Source organism: Schistocerca gregaria, chromosome 3, assembly GCF_023897955.1.
Source record: "Schistocerca gregaria isolate iqSchGreg1 chromosome 3, iqSchGreg1.2, whole genome shotgun sequence".
Lineage (NCBI taxonomy): Eukaryota > Metazoa > Arthropoda > Insecta > Orthoptera > Acrididae > Schistocerca > Schistocerca gregaria.
In genome coordinates this window covers 20308830-20323365 of record NC_064922.1, presented here as the reverse complement: position 1 = coordinate 20323365, position 14536 = coordinate 20308830, and the positions used below count along the sequence as shown (strand labels likewise).

The window sequence follows — 14536 nt, the reverse complement described above, 5'->3', positions numbered from 1 at the left end:
AACCAAGTCTGGCTATTCTCCATTCTTTGCGACTCTGATGTGCAAGGACACGATGGTTGGTTGGTTTGTAGCGGCGAAGGTACCACAATACAAAGGCGCGGACACGTTCATATACACAAGAGTTCCAAGTAGTTTCGATGCTCTGGTATTACGGATGCAAATTCCGTCTGTTTTGAACGTCTTAAATTGAAAGGGCGATCACAAATTGGTCCATTTCACTCCTTGTCGACAATCACACAGCACCTGAGGTAACAAGCACATCTCGAGCCCCATTGTGCTCTCCATTGTTCATGCCAACTCAGTGCCTCGCTCTTTGCTACTGCGTAAAATTCTTGTCGTCCAACTGCAAAACACTTGGACACAATTAGTTTCCGCATCCCCTTTGCACTAATCGTACTACGAAACGCTCCCCACACTTGGCAATCACCCATGCAGATGACTTTTCCGACTTTACACGACGCTCACGCAACGCTCACGCTAGTGACAGCCTTATTTATAGTTCGACGTCGCGCCAAAGCGAATGAGCACATTTCGCCTACGGCTTAGGCCGCTCTTCTAGTGTGGCTGCTCTGTGTCTGCAGGTAGCGAGGGGCTGCAAGCTTCCTGTGTTCGCACCTATATCACCTGTGCTTCCTTGTCAGAGACAGACTATCGCAAAACATACAACTCACTCCATGAATTGATTGCTACGGCATCTGTTATCAGCAGTCACAACCAGCAACACCAGTAGCAGCCGACTGCACGCAAAGAATAGGAACGTGCAGTGGGATTTACGTGAAATCGGCGCAATTGTGGATGCTAATCGTTCGCTTGTATCTGCCTACACACCTCTGCCAGTTGGGAATTATTCCACTTGTATCGCAAGGTGCGCATGTAGGTGTGTTAAAAATTCTGGAGGCGCTGGGTATCGATCCCAGTACCTCTCGCACGCTAAGCGAGCGCTCTACCATCTGAGCTACGCCCACCTCCCCGATAACTAGTAGTGCTACATACAGTCATATCAACGTCACAGACCCTTGCACTCCCATTATTCCGCAGACAAACACTACTCTCTATGTATCAGTGAGGGTGTCTTTCAGGTTTCGTGCATTCTGTATCGAATCGTAGTTGGCCACAATGAAAGTGGCACGCATAACGTCGAAAATAGAGTTCAGACACCGCTCTGAGTAAGACGAACGTGTTGTCCCCCACTAGACTTCAATGACGTTAAGCCGTGATACCTAAGACAGATCTGCACTCGATGACACCACGATAACAGCCGGTCCCCACACTTACACCTTGCTCTCCTTATGACAGTATACATCATATCAGTCTGTGACGCTGGTTTTGCAACTTCTTGCGTGAGTTTATGTTCGCCGTGACCAACACTTACCATGCACTGACCACAAAACATGGAGGAGCCAGGGCTTGAACCCGAGACCGTTCACACGCTAAGCGAACGATCTGCCAACTGAGCTACAGCTACACACACGACCAAGTCTGGCTATTCTCCATTCTTTGCGACTCTGATGTGCAAGGACACGATGGTTGGTTGGTTTGTAGCGGCGAAGGTACCAGAATACAAAGGCGCGGACACGTTCATATACACAAGAGTTCCAAGTAGTTTCGATGCTATGGTATTACGAATGCAAATTCCGTCTGTTTTGAACGTCTTAAATTGAAAGGGCGGTCACAAATTGGTCCATTTCACTCCTTGTCGACAATCACACAGCACCTGAGGTAACAAGCACATCTCGAGCCCCATTGTGCTCTCCATTGTTCATGCCAACTCAGTGCCTCGCTCTTTGCTACTGCGTAAAATTCTTGTCGTCCAACTGCAAAACACTTGGACACAATTAGTTTCCGCATCCCCTTTGCACTAATCGTACTACGAAACGCTCCCCACACTTGGCAATCACAAATGCAGATGACTTTTCCGACTTTACACGACGCTCACGCAACGCTCACGCTAGTGACAGCCTTATTTATAGTTCGACATCGCGCCAAAGCGAATGAGCACATTTCGCCTACGGCTTAGGCCGCTCTTCTAGTGTGGCTGCTCTGTGTCTGCAGGTAGCGAGGGGCTGCAAGCTTCCTGTGTTCGCACCTATATCACCTGTGCTTCCTTGTCAAAGACAGACTATCGCAAAACATACAACTCACTCCATGAATTGATTGCTACGGCATATGTTATCAGCAGTCACAACCAGCAACACCAGTAGCAGCCGACTGCACGCAAAGAATAGGAACGTGCAGTGGGATTTACGTGAAATCGGCGCAATTGTGGATGCTAATCGTTCGCTTGTATCTGCCTACACACCTCTGCCGGTTGGGAATTATTCCACTTGTATCGCAAGGTGCGCATGTAGGTGTGTTAAGAATTCTGGAGGCGCTGGGTATCGATCCCTGTACCTCTCGCACGCTAAGCGAGCGCTCTACCATCTGAGCTACGCCCACCCCCCCGATAACTAGTAGTGCTACATACAGTCATATCAACGTCACAGACCCTTGCACTCCCATTATTCCGCAGACAAACACTACTCTCTATGTATCAGTGAGGGTGTCTTTCAGGTTTCGAGCATTCTGTATCGAATCGTAGTTGGCCACAATGAAAGTGGCACGCATAACGTCGAAAATAGAGTTCAGACACCGCTCTGAGTAAGACGAACGTGTTGTCCACCTCTAGACTTCAATGACGTTAACCCGTGATACCTAAGACAGATCTGCACTCGATGACACCACGATAACAGCCGGTCCCCACACTTACACCTTGCTCTCCTTATGACAGTATACATCATATCAGTCTGTGACGCTGGTTTTGCAACTTCTTGCATGAGTTTATGTTCGCCGCGACCAACACTTACCATGCACTGACCACAAAACATGGAGGAGCCAGGGCTTGAACCCGAGACCGTTCACACGCTAAGCGAACGATCTGCCAACTGAGCTACAGCTACACACACGACCAAGTCTGGCTATTCTCCATTCTTTGCGACTCTGATGTGCAAGGACACGATGGTTGGTTGGTTTGTAGCGGCGAAGGTACCAGAATACAAAGGCGCGGACACGTTCATATACACAAGAGTTCCAAGTAGTTTCGATGCTCTGGTATTACGGATGCAAATTCCGTCTGTTTTGAACGTCTTAAATTGAAAGTGCGATCACAAATTGGTCCATTTTACTCCTTGTCGACAATCACACAGCACCTGTGGTAACAAGCACATCTCGAGCCCCATTGTGCTCTCCATTGTTCATGCCAACTCAGTGCCTCGCTCTTTGCTACTGCGTAAAATTCTTGTCGTCCAACTGCAAAACACTTGGACACAATTAGTTTCCGCATCCCCTTTGCACTGATCGTACTACGAAACGCTCCCCACACTTGGCAATCACCCATGCAGATGACTTTTCCGACTTTACACGATGCTCACGCAACGCTCACGCTAGTGACAGCCTTATTTATAGTTCGACGTCGCGCCAAAGCGAATGAGCACATTTCGCCTACGGCTTAGGCCGCTCTTCTAGTGTGGCTGCTCTGTGTCTGCAGGTAGCGAGGGGCTGCAAGCTTCCTGTGTTCGCACCTATATCACCTGTGCTTCCTTGTCAAAGACAGACTATCGCAAAACATACAACTCACTCCATGAATTGATTGCTACGGCATCTGTTATCAGCAGTCACAACCAGCAACACCAGTAGCAGCCGACTGCACGCAAAGAATAGGAACGTGCAGTGGGATTTACGTGAAATCGGCGCAATTGTGGATGCTAATCGTTCGCTTGTATCTGCCTACACACCTCTGCCGGTTGGGAATTATTCCACTTGTATCGCAAGGTGCGCATGTAAGTGTGTTAAGAATTCTGGAGGCGCTGGGTATCGATCCCAGTACCTCTCGCACGCTAAGCGAGCGCTCTACCATCTGAGCTACGCCCACCCCCCGATAACTAGTAGTGCTACATACAGTCATATCAACGTCACAGACCCTTGCACTCCCATTATTCCGCAGACAAACACTACTATCTATGTATCAGTGAGGGTGTCTTTCAGGTTTCGTGCATTCTGTATCGAATCGTAGTTGGCCACAATGAAAGTGGCACGCATAACGTCGAAAATAGAGTTCAAACACCGCTCTGAGTAAGACGAACGTGTTGTCCACCACTAGACTTCAATGACGTTAAGCAGTGATACCTAAGACAGATCTGCACTCGATGACACCACGATAACAGCCGGTCCCCACACTTACACCTTGCTCTCCTTATGACAGTATACATCATATCAGTCTGTGACGCTGGTTTTGCAACTTCTTGCGTGAGTTTATGTTCGCCGCGACCAACACTTACCATGCACTGACCACAAAACATGGAGGAGCCAGGGCTTGAACCCGAGACCGTTCACACGCTAAGCGAACGATCTGCCAACTGAGCTACAGCTACACACACGACCAAGCCTGGCTATTCTCCATTCTTTGCGACTCTGATGTGCAAGGACACGATGGTTGGTTGGTTTGTAGCGGCGAAGGTACCAGAATACAAAGGCGCGGACACGTTCATATACACAAGAGTTCCAAGTAGTTTCGGTGCTATGGTATTACGAATGCAAATTCCGTCTTTTTTGAACGTCTTAAATTGAAAGGGCGGTCACAAATTGGTCCATTTCACTCCTTGTCGACAATCACACAGCACCTGAGGTAACAAGCACATCTCGAGCTCCATTGTGCTCTCCATTGTTCATGTCAACTCAGTGCCTCGCTCTTTGCTACTGCGTAAAATTCTTGTCGTCCAACTGCAAAACACTTGGACACAATAAGTTTCCGCGTCCCCTTTGCACTAATCGTACTACGAAACGCTCCCCACACTTGGCAAGCACCCATGCAGATGACTTTTCCGACTTTACACGACGCTCACGCTAGTGACAGCCTTATTTATAGTTCGACGTCGCGCCAAAGCGAATGAGCACATTTCGCCTACGGCTTAGGCCGCTCTTCTAGTGTGGCTGCTCTGTGTCTGCAGGTAGCGAGGGGCTGCAAGCTACCTGTGTTCGCACCTATATCACCTGTGCTTCCTTGTCAGAGACAGACTATCGCAAAACATACAACTCACTCCATGAATTGATTGCTACGGCATATGTTATCAGCAGTCACAACCAGCAACACCAGTAGCAGCCGACTGCACGCAAAGAATAGGAACGTGCAGTGGGATTTACGTGAAATCGGCGCAATTGTGGATGCTAATCGTTCGCTTGTATCTGCCTACACACCTCTGCCGGTTGGGAATTATTCCACTTGTATCGCAAGGTGCGCATGTAGGTGTGTTAAAAATTCTGGAGGCGCTGGGTATCGATCCAAGTACCTCTCGCACGCTAAGCGAGCGCTCTACCATCTGAGCTACGCCCACCCCCCGATAACTAATAGTGCTACATACAGTCATATCAACGTCACAGACCCTTGCACTCCCATTATTCCGCAGACAAACACTACTCTCTATGTATCAGTGAGGGTGTCTTTCAGGTTTCGTGCATTCTGTATCGAATCGTAGTTGGCCACAATGAAAGTGGCACGCATAACGTCGAAAATAGAGTTCAAACACCGCTCTGAGTAAGACGAACGTGTTGTCCACCACTAGACTTCAATGACGTTAAGCCGTGATACCTAAGACAGATCTGCACTCGATGACACCACGATAACAGCCGGTCCCCACACTTACACCTTGCTCTCCTTATGACAGTATACATCATATCAGTCTGTGACGCTGGTTTGGCAACTTCTTGCGTGAGTTTATGTTCGCCGCGACCAACACTTACCATGCACTGACCACAAAACATGGAGGAGCCAGGGCTTGAACCCGAGACCGTTCACACGCTAAGCGAACGATCTGCCAACTGAGCTACAGCTACACACACGACCAAGCCTGGCTATTCTCCATTCCTTGCGACTCTGATGTGCAAGGACACGATGGTTGGTTGGTTTGTAGCGGCGAAGGTACCAGAATACAAAGGCGCGGACACGTTCATATACACAAGAGTTCCAAGTAGTTTCGATGCTATGGTATTACGAATGCAAATTCCGTCTGTTTTGAACGTCTTAAATTGAAAGGGCGGTCACAAATTGGTCCATTTCACTCCTTGTCGACAATCACACAGCACCTGAGGTAACAAGCACATCTCGAGCTCCATTGTGCTCTCCATTGTTCATGTCAACTCAGTGCCTCGCTCTTTGCTACTGCGTAAAATTCTTGTCGTCCAACTGCAAAACACTTGGACACAATAAGTTTCCGCGTCCCCTTTGCACTAATCGTACTACGAAACGCTCCCCACACTTGGCAATCACCCATGCAGATGACTTTTCCGACTTTACACGACGCTCACGCTAGTGACAGCCTTATTTATAGTTCGACGTCGCGCCAAAGCGAATGAGCACATTTCGCCTACGGCTTAGGCCGCTCTTCTAGTGTGGCTGCTCTGTGTCTGCAGGTAGCGAGGGGCTGCAAGCTTCCTGTGTTCGCACCTATATCACCTGTGCTTCCTTGTCAAAGACAGACTATCGCAAAACATACAACTCACTCCATGAATTGATTGCTACGGCATCTGTTATCAGCAGTCACAACCAGCAACACCAGTAGCAGCCGACTGCACGCAAAGAATAGGAACGTGCAGTGGGATTTACGTGAAATCGGCGCAATTGTGGATGCTAATCGTTCGCTTGTATCTGCCTACACACCTCTGCCGGTTGGGAATTATTCCACTTGTATCGCAAGGTGCGCATGTAGGTGTGTTAAGAATTTTGGAGGCGCTGGGTATCGATCCCAGTACCTCTCGCACGCTAAGCGAGCGCTCTACCATCTGAGCTACGCCCACCCCCCCGATAACTAGTAGTGCTACATACAGTCATATCAACGTCACAGACCCTTGCACTCCCATTATTCCGCAGACAAACACTACTCTCTATGTATCAGTGAGGGTGTCTTTCAGGTTTCGTGCATTCTGTATCGAATCGTAGTTGGCCACAATGAAAGTGGCACGCATAACGTCGAAAATAGAGTTCAGACACCGCTCTGAGTAAGACGAACGTGTTGTCCACCTCTGGACTTCAATGACGTTAACCCGTGATACCTAAGACAAATCTGCACTCGATGACACCACTATAACAGCCGGTCCCCACACTTACACCTTGCTCTCCTTATGACAGTATACATCATATCAGTCTGTGACGCTGGTTTTGCAACTTCTTGCGTGAGTTTATGTTCGCCGCGACCAACACTTACCATGCACTGACCACAAAACATGGAGGAGCCAGGGCTTGAACCCGAGACCGTTCACACGCTAAGCGAACGATCTGCCAACTGAGCTACAGCTACACACACGACCAAGCCTGGCTATTCTCCATTCTTTGCGACTCTGATGTGCAAGGACACGATGGTTGGTTGGTTTGTAGCGGCGAAGGTACCAGAATACAAAGGCGCGGACACGTTCATATACACAAGAGTTCCAAGTAGTTTCGATGCTCTGGTATTACGAATGCAAATTCCGTCTGTTTTGAACGTCTTAAATTGAAAGGGCGATCACAAATTGGTCCATTTCACTCCTTGTCCACAATCACACATCACCTGAGGTAACAAGCACATCTCGAGCCCCATTGTGCTATCCATTGTTCATGCCAACTCAGTGCCTCGCTCTTTGCTACTGCGTAAAATTCTTGTCGTCCAACTGCAAAACACTTGGACACAATAAGTTTCCGCGTCCCCTTTGCACTAATCGTACTACGAAACGCTCCCCACACTTGGCAATCACCCATGCAGGTGACTTTTCGACTTTACACGACGCTCACGCTAGTGACAGCCTTATTTATAGTTCGACGTCGCGCCAAAGCGAATGAGCACATTTCGCCTACGGCTTAGGCCGCTCTTCTAGTGTGGCTGCTCTGTGTCTGCAGGTAGCGAGGGGCTGCAAGCTTCCTGTGTTCGCACCTATATCACCTGTGCTTCCTTGTCAGAGACAGACTATCGCAAAACATACAACTCACTCCATGAATTGATTGCTACGGCATCTGTTATCAGCAGTCACAACCAGCAACACCAGTAGCAGCCGACTGCACGCAAAGAATAGGAACGTGCAGTGGGATTTACGTGAAATCGGCGCAATTGTGGATGCTAATCGTTCGCTTGTATCTGCCTACACACCTCTGCCGGTTGGGAATTATTCCACTTGTATCGCAAGGTGCGCATGTAGGTGTGTTAAGAATTCTGGAGGCGCTGGGTATCGATCCCAGTACCTCTCGCACGCTAAGCGAGCGCTCTACCATCTGAGCTACGCCCACCCCCCCGATAACTAGTAGTGCTACATACAGTCATATCAACGTCACAGACCCTTGCACTCCCATTATTCCGCAGACAAACACTACTCTCTATGTATCAGTGAGGGTGTCTTTCAGGTTTCGTGCATTCTGTATCGAATCGTAGTTGGCCACAATGAAAGTGGCACGCATAACGTCGAAAATAGAGTTCAGACACCGCTCTGAGTAAGACGAACGTGTTGTCCACCTCTAGACTTCAATGACGTTAAGCCGTGATACATAAGACAGATCTGCACTCGATGACACCACGATAACAGCCGGTCCCCACACTTACACCTTGCTCTCCTTATGACAGTATACATCATATCAGTCTGTGACGCTGGTTTTGCAACTTCTTGCGTGAGTTTATGTTCGCCGCGACCAACACTTACCATGCACTGACCACAAAACATGGAGGAGCCAGGGCTTGAACCCGAGACCGTTCACACGCTAAGCGAACGATCTGCCAACTGAGCTACAGCTACACACACGACCAAGCCTGGCTATTCTCCATTCTTTGCGACTCTGATGTGCAAGGACACGATGGTTGGTTGGTTTGTAGCGGCGAAGGTACCAGAATACAAAGGCGCGGACACGTTCATATACACAAGAGTTCCAAGTAGTTTCGATGCTCTGGTATTACGGATGCAAATTCCGTCTGTTTTGAACGTCTTAAATTGAAAGGGCGATCACAAATTGGTCCATTTCACTCCTTGTCGACAATCACACAGCACCTGAGGTAACAAGCACATCTCGAGCCCCATTGTGCTCTCCATTGTTCATGCCAACTCAGTGCCTCGCTCTTTGCTACTGCGTAAAATTCTTGTCGTCCAACTGCAAAACACTTGGACACAATTAGTTTCCGCATCCCCTTTGCACTAATCGTACTACGAAACGCTCCCCACACTTGGCAATCACCCATGCTGATGACTTTTCCGACTTTACACGACGCTCACGCTAGTGACAGCCTTATTTATAGTTCGACGTCGCGCCAAAGCGAATGAGCACATTTCGCCTACGGCTTAGGCCGCTCTTCTAGTGTGGCTGCTCTGTGTCTGCAGGTAGCGAGGGGCTGCAAGCTTCCTGTGTTCGCACCTATATCACCTGTGCTTCCTTGTCAAAGACAGACTATCGCAAAACATACAACTCACTCCATGAATTGATTGCTACGGCATCTGTTATCAGCAGTCACAACCAGCAACACCAGTAGCAGCCGACTGCACGCAAAGAATAGGAACGTGCAGTGGGATTTACGTGAAATCGGCGCAATTGTGGATGCTAATCGTTCGCTTGTATCTGCCTACACACCTCTGCCGGTTGGGAATTATTCCACTTGTATCGCAAGGTGCGCATGTAGGTGTGTTAAGAATTTTGGAGGCGCTGGGTATCGATCCCAGTACCTCTCGCACGCTAAGCGAGCGCTCTACCATCTGAGCTACGCCCACCCCCCCGATAACTAGTAGTGCTACATACAGTCATATCAACGTCACAGACCCTTGCACTCCCATTATTCCGCAGACAAACACTACTCTCTATGTATCAGTGAGGGTGTCTTTCAGGTTTCGTGCATTCTGTATCGAATCGTAGTTGGCCACAATGAAAGTGGCACGCATAACGTCGAAAATAGAGTTCAGACACCGCTCTGAGTAAGACGAACGTGTTGTCCACCTCTGGACTTCAATGACGTTAACCCGTGATACCTAAGACAGATCTGCACTCGATGACACCACGATAACAGCCGGTCCCCACACTTACACCTTGCTCTCCTTATGACAGTATACATCATATCAGTCTGTGACGCTGGTTTTGCAACTTCTTGCGTGAGTTTATGTTCGCCGCGACCAACACTTACCATGCACTGACCACAAAACATGGAGGAGCCAGGGCTTGAACCCGAGACCGTTCACACGCTAAGCGAACGATCTGCCAACTGAGCTACAGCTACACACACGACCAAGCCTGGCTATTCTCCATTCTTTGCGACTCTGATGTGCAAGGACACGATGGTTGGTTGGTTTGTAGCGGCGAAGGTACCAGAATACAAAGGCGCGGACACGTTCATATACACAAGAGTTCCAAGTAGTTTCGATGCTCTGGTATTACGAATGCAAATTCCGTCTGTTTTGAACGTCTTAAATTGAAAGGGCGATCACAAATTGGTCCATTTCACTCCTTGTCCACAATCACACATCACCTGAGGTAACAAGCACATCTCGAGCCCCATTGTGCTATCCATTGTTCATGCCAACTCAGTGCCTCGCTCTTTGCTACTGCGTAAAATTCTTGTCGTCCAACTGCAAAACACTTGGACACAATAAGTTTCCGCGTCCCCTTTGCACTAATCGTACTACGAAACGCTCCCCACACTTGGCAATCACCCATGCAGGTGACTTTTCCGACTTTACACGACGCTCACGCTAGTGACAGCCTTATTTATAGTTCGACGTCGCGCCAAAGCGAATGAGCACATTTCGCCTACGGCTTAGGCCGCTCTTCTAGTGTGGCTGCTCTGTGTCTGCAGGTAGCGAGGGGCTGCAAGCTTCCTGTGTTCGCACCTATATCACCTGTGCTTCCTTGTCAGAGACAGACTATCGCAAAACATACAACTCACTCCATGAATTGATTGCTACGGCATCTGTTATCAGCAGTCACAACCAGCAACACCAGTAGCAGCCGACTGCACGCAAAGAATAGGAACGTGCAGTGGGATTTACGTGAAATCGGCGCAATTGTGGATGCTAATCGTTCGCTTGTATCTGCCTACACACCTCTGCCGGTTGGGAATTATTCCACTTGTATCGCAAGGTGCGCATGTAGGTGTGTTAAGAATTCTGGAGGCGCTGGGTATCGATCCCAGTACCTCTCGCACGCTAAGCGAGCGCTCTACCATCTGAGCTACGCCCACCCCCCCGATAACTAGTAGTGCTACATACAGTCATATCAACATCACAGACCCTTGCACTCCCATTATTCCGCAGACAAACACTACTCTCTATGTATCAGTGAGGGTGTCTTTCAGGTTTCGTGCATTCTGTATCGAATCGTAGTTGGCCACAATGAAAGTGGCACGCATAACGTCGAAAATAGAGTTCAGACACCGCTCTGAGTAAGACGAACGTGTTGTCCACCTCTAGACTTCAATGACGTTAAGCCGTGATACCTAAGACAGATCTGCACTCGATGACACCACGATAACAGCCGGTCCCCACACTTACACCTTGCTCTCCTTATGACAGTATACATCATATCAGTCTGTGACGCTGGTTTTGCAACTTCTTGCGTGAGTTTATGTTCGCCGCGACCAACACTTACCATGCACTGACCACAAAACATGGAGGAGCCAGGGCTTGAACCCGAGACCGTTCACACGCTAAGCGAACGATCTGCCAACTGAGCTACAGCTACACACACGACCAAGCCTGGCTATTCTCCATTCTTTGCGACTCTGATGTGCAAGGACACGATGGTTGGTTGGTTTGTAGCGGCGAAGGTACCAGAATACAAAGGCGCGGACACGTTCATATACACAAGAGTTCCAAGTAGTTTCGATGCTCTGGTATTACGGATGCAAATTCCGTCTGTTTTGAACGTCTTAAATTGAAAGGGCGATCACAAATTGGTCCATTTCACTCCTTGTCGACAATCACACAGCACCTGAGGTAACAAGCACATCTCGAGCCCCATTGTGCTCTCCATTGTTCATGCCAACTCAGTGCCTCGCTCTTTGCTACTGCGTAAAATTCTTGTCGTCCAACTGCAAAACACTTGGACACAATTAGTTTCCGCATCCCCTTTGCACTAATCGTACTACGAAACGCTCCCCACACTTGGCAATCACCCATGCTGATGACTTTTCCGACTTTACACGACGCTCACGCAACGCTCACGCTAGTGACAGCCTTATTTATAGTTCGACGTCGCGCCAAAGCGAATGAGCACATTTCGCCTACGGCTTAGGCCGCTCTTCTAGTGTGGCTGCTCTGTGTCTGCAGGTAGCGAGGGGCTGCAAGCTTCCTGTGTTCGCACCTATATCACCTGTGCTTCCTTGTCAGAGACAGACTATCGCAAAACATACAACTCACTCCATGAATTGATTGCTACGGCATCTGTTATCAGCAGTCACAACCAGCAACACCAGTAGCAGCCGACTGCACGCAAAGAATAGGAACGTGCAGTGGGATTTACGTGAAATCGGCGCAATTGTGGATGCTAATCGTTCGCTTGTATCTGCCTACACACCTCTGCCGGTTGGGAATTATTCCACTTGTATCGCAAGGTGCGCATGTAGGTGTGTTAAGAATTCTGGAGGCGCTGGGTATCGATCCCAGTACCTCTCGCACGCTAAGCGAGCGCTCTACCATCTGAGCTACGCCCACCCCCCCGATAACTAGTAGTGCTACATACAGTCATATCAACATCACAGACCCTTGCACTCCCATTATTCCGCAGACAAACACTACTCTCTATGTATCAGTGAGGGTGTCTTTCAGGTTTCGTGCATTCTGTATCGAATCGTAGTTGGCCACAATGAAAGTGGCACGCATAACGTCGAAAATAGAGTTCAGACACCGCTCTGAGTAAGACGAACGTGTTGTCCACCTCTAGACTTCAATGACGTTAACCCGTGATACCTAAGACAGATCTGCACTCGATGACACCACGATAACAGCCGGTCCCCACACTTACACCTTGCTCTCCTTATGACAGTATACATCATATCAGTCTGTGACGCTGGTTTTGCAACTTCTTGCGTGAGTTTATGTTCGCCGCGACCAACACTTACCATGCACTGACCACAAAACATGGAGGAGCCAGGGCTTGAACCCGAGACCGTTCACACGCTAAGCGAACGATCTGCCAACTGAGCTACAGCTACACACACGACCAAGCCTGGCTATTCTCCATTCTTTGCGACTCTGATGTGCAAGGACACGATGGTTGGTTGGTTTGTAGCGACGAAGGTACCAGAATACAAAGGTGCGGACACGTTCATATACACAAGAGTTCCAAGTAGTTTCGATGCTCTGGTATTACGGATGCAAATTCCGTCTGTTTTGAACGTCTTAAATTGAAAGGGCGATCACAAATTGGTCCATTTCACTCCTTGTCGACAATCACACAGCACCTGAGGTAACAAGCACATCTCGAGCCCCATTGTGCTCTCCATTGTTCATGCCAACTCAGTGCCTCGCTCTTTGCTACTGCGTAAAATTCTTGTCGTCCAACTGCAAAACACTTGGACACAATTAGTTTCCGCATCCCCTTTGCACTAATCGTACTACGAAACGCTCCCCACACTTGGCAATCAACCATGCAGATGACTTTTCCGACTTTACACGACGCTCACGCAACGCTCACGCTAGTGACAGCCTTATTTATAGTTCGACGTCGTGCCAAAGCGAATGAGCACATTTCGCCTACGGCTTAGGCCGCTCTTCTAGTGTGGCTGCTCTGTGTCTGCAGGTAGCGAGGGGCTGCAAGCTTCCTGTGTTCGCACCTATATCACCTGTGCTTCCTTGTCAAAGACAGACTATCGCAAAACATACAACTCACTCCATGAATTGATTGCTACGGCATCTGTTATCAGCAGTCACAACCAGCAACACCAGTAGCAGCCGACTGCACGCAAAGAATAGGAGCGTGCAGTGGGATTTACGTGAAATCGGCGCAATTGTGGATGCTAATCGTTCGCTTGTATCTGCCTACACAACAATGCCGGTTGGGAATTATTCCACTTGTATCGCAAGGTGCGCATGTAGTTGTGTTAAGAATTCTGGAGGCGCTGGGTATCGATCCCAGTACCTCTCGCACGCTAAGCGAGCGCTCTACCATCTGAGCTACGCCCCCCCCCCCCCCCCGATAACTAGTAGTGCTACATACAGTCATATCAACGTCACAGACCCTTGCACTTCCATTATTCCGCAGACAAACACTACTCTCTATGTATCAGTGAGGGTGTCTTTCAGGTTTCGTGCATTCTGTATCGAATCGTAGTTGGCCACAATGAAAGTGGCACGCATAACGTCGAAAATAGAGTTCAGACACCGCTCTGAGTAAGACGAACGTGTTGTCCACCTCTAGACTTCAATGACGTTAAGCCGTGATACCTAAGACAGATCTGCACTCGATGACACCACGATAACAGCCGGTCCCCACACTTACACCTTGCTCTCCTTATGACAGTATACATCATATCAGTCTGTGACGCTGGTTTTGCAACTTCTTGCGTGAGTTTAT

General features: G+C 48.8%; 8 non-coding genes across 8 annotated transcripts; all 8 read right to left on the bottom strand.

Moving 5' to 3' along the window:
* Positions 1–892: 892 nt before the first annotated feature.
* Positions 893–966, bottom strand: Trnaa-agc (transfer RNA alanine (anticodon AGC)). Its single transcript has one exon. It is a non-coding gene; the product is annotated as a tRNA-Ala (tRNA).
* Positions 967–3834: 2868 nt separating this feature from the next.
* Positions 3835–3908, bottom strand: Trnaa-agc (transfer RNA alanine (anticodon AGC)). The gene has a single exon. It is a non-coding gene; the product is annotated as a tRNA-Ala (tRNA).
* A 2844-nt stretch (positions 3909–6752) lies between these two features.
* On the bottom strand, positions 6753–6826 carry Trnaa-agc (transfer RNA alanine (anticodon AGC)). Its single transcript has one exon. It is a non-coding gene; the product is annotated as a tRNA-Ala (tRNA).
* A 1385-nt stretch (positions 6827–8211) lies between these two features.
* On the bottom strand, positions 8212–8285 carry Trnaa-agc (transfer RNA alanine (anticodon AGC)). Its single transcript has one exon. It is a non-coding gene; the product is annotated as a tRNA-Ala (tRNA).
* Positions 8286–9671: 1386 nt separating this feature from the next.
* On the bottom strand, positions 9672–9745 carry Trnaa-agc (transfer RNA alanine (anticodon AGC)). Its single transcript has one exon. It is a non-coding gene; the product is annotated as a tRNA-Ala (tRNA).
* Positions 9746–11131: 1386 nt separating this feature from the next.
* Trnaa-agc (transfer RNA alanine (anticodon AGC)) lies at positions 11132–11205 on the bottom strand. Its single transcript has one exon. It is a non-coding gene; the product is annotated as a tRNA-Ala (tRNA).
* Positions 11206–12602: 1397 nt separating this feature from the next.
* On the bottom strand, positions 12603–12676 carry Trnaa-agc (transfer RNA alanine (anticodon AGC)). The gene has a single exon. It is a non-coding gene; the product is annotated as a tRNA-Ala (tRNA).
* Positions 12677–14073: 1397 nt separating this feature from the next.
* On the bottom strand, positions 14074–14146 carry Trnaa-agc (transfer RNA alanine (anticodon AGC)). The gene has a single exon. It is a non-coding gene; the product is annotated as a tRNA-Ala (tRNA).
* Between the last annotated feature and the right edge of the window lie 390 nt (positions 14147–14536).